The 8,352-nt window shown below is 38.9% G+C and overlaps 1 protein-coding gene across 2 annotated transcripts in view; it reads left to right on the top strand.

Annotated features, from left to right (window-relative positions):
* Positions 1-1,231: 1,231 nt before the first annotated feature.
* LOC140731268 (nucleus accumbens-associated protein 2-like) overlaps positions 1,232-8,352 on the top strand; it is a 73,365-nt gene continuing 66,244 nt past the window's right edge. Inside the window, exon 1 of one of the 2 annotated variants that reach the window (XM_073052851.1) lies at positions 1,232-1,346. The gene's annotated coding sequence lies outside the window, so the exon portion shown is untranslated. The remainder of the gene's footprint in view (positions 1,347-8,352) is intronic. The other variant, XM_073052852.1, reaches the window with a different exon arrangement.

Below are 8,352 nucleotides of genomic sequence, written 5' to 3'. Positions count from 1 at the left end.
CTGAAATAAACGTAGAAAATGCAGGAAACCGTCAGCAGGTCAGGCATCATCCATGGAAAGAGAAGAATGGGTGTTTCTGGTTGAAGTCCTTCTGTCAGAATGGGGTAAGAGAGAAATAAATGTAGTTTTAAGCTGCAAAGAAACTGAGTAGGGATGGAGAGAGCAAGAGGAACATCTCTGATAGGGTGAAGTTAAATTATAGAGCCATTAGATGGATTAAAGGTGACAGAGAATGAGAATACAAAGTAGTGTGAAATGTAGAATATGGAATGTATGTGGTAAAGTATAGATTTCTAGATCAGTATTTTGAGGAAATGACAAGGCAACAATTTGAGTACACAAGTAAAGATGCCTTTCTTTCTACAATTATATTGGGCCTTGGTGAGACAAGACCTGAGTATTTTGTGAAACTTTGGTCTGATTGTGTTGAGGATACTTGCTACTGGGGGAATTCACTGAAGATTCACTAGATTGGTTCCCTGTTTAGCAGGTCTATTGGAGAAATTGAGTAGGGTAGGTCACTCATGATTAGAATAAGGTAAATTTATTGAGGCATACAGGGTACATGTAGAAGGGATGTTTCCCATGGCAAAGATTCTAAAAATAATGGTTTCATTTATGATTGAAATGAAGAGAAATTTATTTGCTGAAATGTTGGTGAATCTCATAATTTATGACCATGGATTGCAGTGATGGCCCAATCACTGAACACATTCCAACGAGAGACACAAGAGACTGCAAGCACTGGAATCTGGAATAATGCACAAAATGCTGGAGGAACTCAGTGAGTCTGGCTGACTGATCTGCTGAGTGCCTCTAGCATTTCAAAGTTAAGTTTACGGTCATATGCACAAGAACATATATACATAGGTGTAATGAAAAAACACTTGCCCCAGCAACAAAGGCACCCAGCCAGAGTCTGTTAAATTTAGAGAAAAGTAGGGGCCTGGAAAACGATAATGTGGTGGAAATTCGGCCATAATCATGCTGTGGTGGGGTCAGAGCTCGAGGGGCAATATGGTCAACTACTGCCCCTATTTCTCATATTCCTGCGATACGATGACACCGCTTTCTCCCCTTTCCGACACCTCCTGTCCGTACCTGGCTGGAAATAATAATGAAACGACGCGGAACAAGTTCGGGTCTTTTGTTTACCAATGGGCGGGGCCTGTTGCTTGGATACTCGCATCACCCGTCGGTGGTGGTGACATCACGTCCGTTGTTAAGCGCATTGGCTTCCGGTGCGGTGCTAGCTGCGCTTGTTTCTCTAGCGCTCAGGCAGACAGTGAGAGGGAAGGAGGAAGGGCAAGAGGGACGGGCGGCGGCACTTTACGGGCGCAAAGAAGGTAAAGGAGGGTTCATGACTTGGAGGCGTCGGCCACGGGGTGCTGGTCGAGGAGGAGGAGGTTAAGGGGTTAATGCTGTAGGCCGGGGGAGTTGCCGGGCAGTCACCTAGCGACGTGCAGACGGGACTTTTCTCCACGGATCGGATGCGCTCGGGTGTGGGCATTGCTACAACGAACGAGCGCACTGTCCGACCAATTGGCGAACCTTGAAGTTTGTAATACGATGAACTTCAACAAAAGTTTCCTCTATAAATGCGCCTAACCTCCTGTTTTACAGACCCCGTTAGGGCTGCTGTAAATATTTCCGAATGCTGTAAATATTTCTGCTGTTGATCGAACTCCTCTCTCTTGATATCACCTCCCACCCTGCCCTCGCTTCAGAAGTTACCCAAGTGCTTCCTGCTCTGTGAAACGCACTTGTTCAAAATCTGGGCATTTGTACGTGCCTGATCAATGCTAATTTTGAGGCAAAGTATTTATTGTTGTCAGCTTTTAAAGTCCTTTATCTTGGACTTCTTAAAAGCGGCAGTGATATTTGGCTTATGAATCGAAGTATTAATGGTTTTTCATCCTGAAAGACCAACCATCATAACGCACGCTTACGGCGCCATACGGAGGAACTATTATTTCTGTAATTATTATGATAGAAAAGATTCTAATTTTGTATCAAGCTCAAAAAGAATGCGCATGTTGCAGTGCACGTACTTTAGCTATTGAACCATGTTTTACTGTAGTATCTGGTAAGGTCTCTTTTATAAATGACTCTGACTTGATTTTTGCTAATGAAATACGGAGGAAAACTGACATTATTAACGTAAAATGTTGGAATTTCCTTTTACCAGTATGCGGTATACCGTGGTGATCTGTTCATTCCTTTATTGCTCAGACATTAAATTATCACTTTTGTGTTACGTTCCATTTGTTTAAAGTAAATTCATCAAGGTATTACTGTTGTAACATCATTTTAGTTAGAGTTCTTTCTGTAATACCACCAGTAAATCACATGATCTGTGGGTCATGACATTCTGCACTTCAAAGTCCACTTCTTCTGTCTTCCTTTAAATATTTCCACTTAAAACCAAAATGTGAACACTAAGCTGGTTGTGACTCCCTGCCATAGCTTTCATTGTGTTTACCTTAAGTAACTAATAAAAAGATAAAACTTGGGACATCTTTGCTATAAACTGGTATCGGGACATCTTTGCTATAAACTGGTATCAGAATTCGCTTGTGAATTATTCCTTTCAGTTTACTGATATTATCTCTTCAGTTTTGTATGTAATGCTGCTGTGGGCATGTTGCCATAGAATTGGGTTCAATACTTCTAGTGGATCTAAAAGGTGCAACTGGAGGTCACAGTGAATTTCCTTGGCAGAATGGTAACTGAGCTATCAATTTTTACAAAATACAGTTTTGCAGTTCAGTTTTGATACTGCGGCTTGAGTTTTTTTTCCTGGAAGGGAAGGAAGTTGCATTGACTAGACAGATTGATACCAAGACTATAAATCAGTATATTGTTTAAAAGCATATGCCTTGGAGATATGAATGGGACTGCTTGAAAGATGATAGTACCTTGAGTTACTGTCAAATCTCAGGAATATAAGAAATCTTAAAGGTAATAAAAGGGCAGGTTTTAGTCTAATTGCAGTTTGAATAGGATTGGTTTGCAAGTTATCTACATGTTGACATTTCTACATTTTGAGCACCATTTTAAAAGCCTCAGGTGTTAGCTGAGTATTTTAAATGAATTTTCTCCTCTGTGGATTAGTGATTTAAGAATTTGTACCATAACATTTTTATTAATAAGGAAGCTGCAGTTCCAAAAGCTGCTGATCACAGGTGTTTCTGACTAAGCAGCCTACACTAGAGATGGCTTTCCAATTTAAATATCTCTGCACGTGTTATAGCCAAGAATTGAAAATTGAAATCCACCAAAACTGTATTAGCACAGTGTTTAGATATGATTGGAACTCTGGGTCTTCGTTCTAGAATTCATGAATCTCTTGAAGCCTTAAAATGAATTTATTTTAGGAGTCATTCAAACATGCAAAAGACAGTATAATGTTAGATTTCAGTTCCTTGTGGGGGTGGTGTAATTGGAAATGTGAAGTTTTAAAAATAATTTAATTTATTCAGTTAGTATTTTAACAGTGGGGAGCATTGTTTTTCTAATATAAAAATTTGCATAAACTGCTGGCACCAACTTCAAGGCTTCTAGTTGAAAGTGTGTGCCTAAATATTTCAAAAAAATTATTATTCTTTTAGGCATTCCATGTATTTCCTTTATCAGGCTCCCTTTCAAATGTTACCACAGTTTTAAGTCTTTGTATTTGGGATCATTCTTGCTGCTGTTCTTCCAATCAACACACACTTTTTTAAGATGTAGCAAATATGTCTTGATATTTCCATCTGTGTACCACCAACTATTATTTTACTGTTTTAATCACATCCCCATAGTTTTATGTTTAGCACTTCCAAGATTGTCTCCGGATGTGAATAATTTGTCTTGCAGTTGTCTAATTTACTGATCTTTAAGTCCTCCTGTGAAGGGTTATCTGTATGCTGGAACCCTTCAGATTAAGCTATTCCTGATGTGTTGGGTTGAAATTTTGCAGGCACAGTACATGCAGAACAGGTTACATTACACAGAGCAATGATACTTTCCTGCCCTTGTTTGGACTTCAAAGAAAAAACAGTGCAAATTATGTTGAACTCTTGATCTTATGAAAGTTGATATGTAAATAATTTGAATGATATGAAATTTATCTTATTTCCTTATTAAATCCTACAAGTTCCCTGAAGTTTTTCAGAATAAATCTCAAATTGTATTACATGAGATGATGCAAGTATTTTCTGTACTGTTTTCCACTTGGAAGTATAATATTTTTCATAAAATTTTGGCATGCATTTCAGTAAAATAGTTGTTTCAGCAGATCAGCTGCAGGAATTTAGTCATAATACTCCTATATTTAGAGAGCAAAGTGCTGATACAATGATCTACAGCTAATTCTGTTGCAAAGACTCTTTTTTTAAAAATGTCTGAATCCTACAAAACATCTCTGAATGTTATGATAGATGGAACCCATTATCAGTAGGAAGAGTGGTTAACTGCACTATGTTTATGTGGCTGTGTTGCTGTATGCTTGCTGTATTCTGTACTCAGAGAGAAATTGCTGAGCAATTCCAGAAACCAAGTTTAGCGAAATGTGTAACTGGCAGAGGCAAACACTCTGTTTTGAGAAACACTTCTTTTATTTTTCTCATTCATCTGCTTTCTGACCTAGGCTATTAGAAATGCTGATCATTGGAGTTGTTTATTGTACATACAATATTTCATGTTAGTACAGAATTAGCATAGTTTAACTATAAAGAGCAGGTGTTGGGATGTTCTGAAGATTGTTGTTGTCCTCTGCCTATACATGCTGCATAATTCTGTTGAACTTGCATCAAGAAAAATTCAAGTGGTAAAACTCCTTGAAAGGTGTTTGACCACATGGAGTACAATTCTGAATGGTTACTTTGTAAGACTTGAGGGCCATACAGAACTGCAAAGAAGGAGAGCTGAAGTCTTGTTTGCTCAGGTTGGCAGAATGGGCATTGTAAAGCTCGATTTTAGATTAAAGAGAAATCTACATTTCAGATTGTCTGGTGAAGTTTTATCTTTGAAGTACCAACTTTAAAAAAAAAAATTCTTTTATGGGGACAGTGGTGGAGGCAGATATAATAGGGTCTTTTAAGAGACCTTTAGATAGGTACATGGAGCTTAGTAAAATAGAGGGCTATAGGTAAGCCTAATAATTTCTAAGGTAGGGACGTGTTCGGCGCAACTTTGTGGGCCGAAGGGCCTGCATTGTGCTGTAGGTTTTCTATGTTTCTACATTTCTATGGGATATGGGTGTTGCCAGTTAAGCCAGCATTTATTGTCCACCCCTAGTTGCCTTTGAGAAGGTAGTGATGAGCTGCTGTCTTGAACCACTGCAGTTCCTGAGGTATAGGTACACCCACGGTGCTGTTGGGGAGGAAATTCCATGATCTGTGGAGGCCCAGTCATAATGTATATTTAAGGCAGAGGTTGATAGATTCTTGATTGGTCTGGGCAGGAAGGGATATGTGGAGAAGGCAGAAGTTTGAGGCTGAAAGGAAAATTGGATAAGCCAAAATGAAATGGCAGAGCAGACCTGATGGGCCAAATGGCCTAATTCTGCTCCTATATCTTCTGGTCTTATTTTGACCCAGTGACAATGAAGGAATGGCAATATATTTCCAAGTCAGGACGGTGGGTGACTTGGAGGGAGATTTCCAAGCGGTGGTATTTCCAGATAACTGTTGTTCTTGTCCTTCTAAATGGTAGTGGTTGTGGGTCTGGAAGGTGCTGCCTTAGGAACTTCCCAACTGTTGTTGCAGTGCAGCTTGTTGCTAGTACACGCTGCTGCAACTGTTCGACATTGATGGAGGATTGGATGCTTGTGGAAGGGGTACTAATCAAGTGGGCTCCCTCGTACTGGATGGTGTCAAGCTTCTTGAGTGTTGATGGAGCTGCAGTTATCCAGTCATGAAAGTACTTGAATTCAGGACAGAGAAATTGTTTAGTTATCCAGGTATTGCTGGAGACTAAGGTTAGGGAAGGGTAGTCCAGTCATGCCTCATTTGATCATTGAACTATGATTCATGGATGATTATGAAGCTTCAGCTTGTAGCCAAGAGGATAGAAAGAATGGTAAACTCAAGAAACAGCAGGATTATGCCATCTGGGCTTCTGCATTCTCTGCCATTCAGTAAGAATAAAGCTGATCCATCCTTGGCCTCAATACCACTTACTCTGTGACTTTGTATGTTCATTATGTATTGATCTCAGCCTTAAATATATTAATGACTCACTCCACAGCTCTCTGGAGTGAAGAATTCTAACAAATCATGAGCCTTTAAAATTGCCCCTCTCCATCTGAAATGGACAACTTCTATTTCTGAAACTTTGCCTATCTATTTTTAGAAGGCCCATCTGGAGAAAGCATCCCCTCATTATCTATTATCAGTTCCCCTCCGAATCTTTTTCTAAACAATCACGGTCTCCTAAACACAGATGAACTTGGGCCTAATATATTCAACCTCCTTTTGAATGTCAACCCTTAATCCTAGGAATCAGTTTACTGAAACTTCTCTGCATTGCCTTGATTAGAAATATCTTTTCTGTGGAGTTTAATCTTTCTTTACGCCATACACATTGCAGTAGAGGCCAGCATACCATTAACCTTATAACTTGATACAGAAGCATGTTAACTTTTTGTTTGTGGTAGGGCCACCACATTCCTTTGTATAACAAGGTTCTGTGATCTCACTCAGGGTAAATAATAACTTTATCTATACATTGAATGGTATTTATTGTCAGCTGTTATATAGGTTATATAATCCAAAGTCTTAAGGTATTTCATCATAAATTTAGGATTATTTGCCATTAATAAGAATATCCTATTCAGGAGCTGTAAAGTAGCCAGAAATTCTACTGTCCAGCAGTAGTCTTTGATGAATAAGCTGCACGGTATGTATTCTTCATTCTGCTGGCTTCTGGTAGAGATTTAAGATCCAATGTATTCAATGGCCAATTGTTGATTCTGTTGTGTCCTGGCTTGTACTCACAGCAATCATTAACAGTCCTCATGAAAGTGTATTTTTGTATCATATGCAGAAAAAACACAATGCACTCTGCAAAGTATTTTGTGATATATTTTGAATTAGCCTGTGATAAGTTTATAATGTCTTAAGTTACCATACAGTAAAAGAATGCTTCAGTGATTGTGGATCTCTCTTAAAGAAGTACAAATCTTCCCTGATCCTGGTGTGTGAGAACGTTAGGCAGTATCGATTTAATGTGTATATTTTTAGTAGAGCCAGATCTAATGTTTTTATGTGAGATTGAGCTTGATGGTATGGCAGTTTTTATTTCCTTATACTGACCGTGTCCTTGTGAAAAAGATTAGCTCAGGTAATGGGGATTATTCTGGCTACTTGGTTGCAATATCAGGTATTTGGTGGTTGTCTTTCATATTCTCAGGCGATCACTGGGTGACTTGCTTGGTTACCTCTCTGCATTGGCATTCAGCACTGCATTGCACACCTTTTGGAAGAGTTGTTAGTGTGACCTCTTATGTGGATATAATAAGTCCTTTGCCATTCTTTTGAAGAAAAGTCACCTTTCTCCCCAGTGACCTGGCTAATATTCATCCTCTGACATACTAAACATGATTTCTTTTGTTTGCATGGACAGTCAGAAATGTAGGAGTCTTAGAATAATATGCACATTGACATCAGAGCACTGCCATAATTGGAAGAGCAGGTTGTGATTTTGTTAAACCGTTATAATTCAAAATTTATTAAAAATTTATGCCCTACTTCAGCTGATTTAGATATGAGCATACAAATTAAGATCCAGTTTTTAGCAAGAAGTTGCTTTCAAGTTTTATGGAGAAATTAAAATGACTGAATTCCAAGAAAATCAACTGAGGTAAGACGTACAACAAGCTGGAGGAACTCAGCAGGTCAGGGATCATCCATGGAAATGAGCAGTCAACGTTTCGGGCCGAGACCTAATGAAAGGTCTCGGCCCGAAATGTTGACTGCTCGTTTCCACGGATGCTGCCCGACCTGGTGAGTTCCTCCAGCTTGTTGTACGTGTTGCTTTGACCACAGCATCTGCAGTGTACTTTGTGTATGTCTGTCTCTTTGTCAGCTAAGGTAAATCTCTTCAAAGTTCAAAATAAAATTTATTATTAGGGTACATACATACAACACTGAGATTTTTTTTCCTGCAGGCATAATCAGCAGATCTATAGAACAGTAGCTGTAAACAGGATCAATGAACAACACATTGTGCAAATACAAATATAAATAAACAGCAATAAATAACGAGAGTATGAAATAACAAGATAGAGTCCTTAAAATGAGGTCATTGGTTGTTTGAACACCAGAAATAGTGTAGTTATCCTCTTGTTCAAGAGCCTAATGGTTGAGG

The sequence above is a fragment of the Hemitrygon akajei genome, chromosome 7 (genome assembly GCF_048418815.1).
Source record: "Hemitrygon akajei chromosome 7, sHemAka1.3, whole genome shotgun sequence".
Lineage (NCBI taxonomy): Eukaryota > Metazoa > Chordata > Chondrichthyes > Myliobatiformes > Dasyatidae > Hemitrygon > Hemitrygon akajei.
This window is presented reverse-complemented; position numbering and strand designations above follow the sequence as displayed.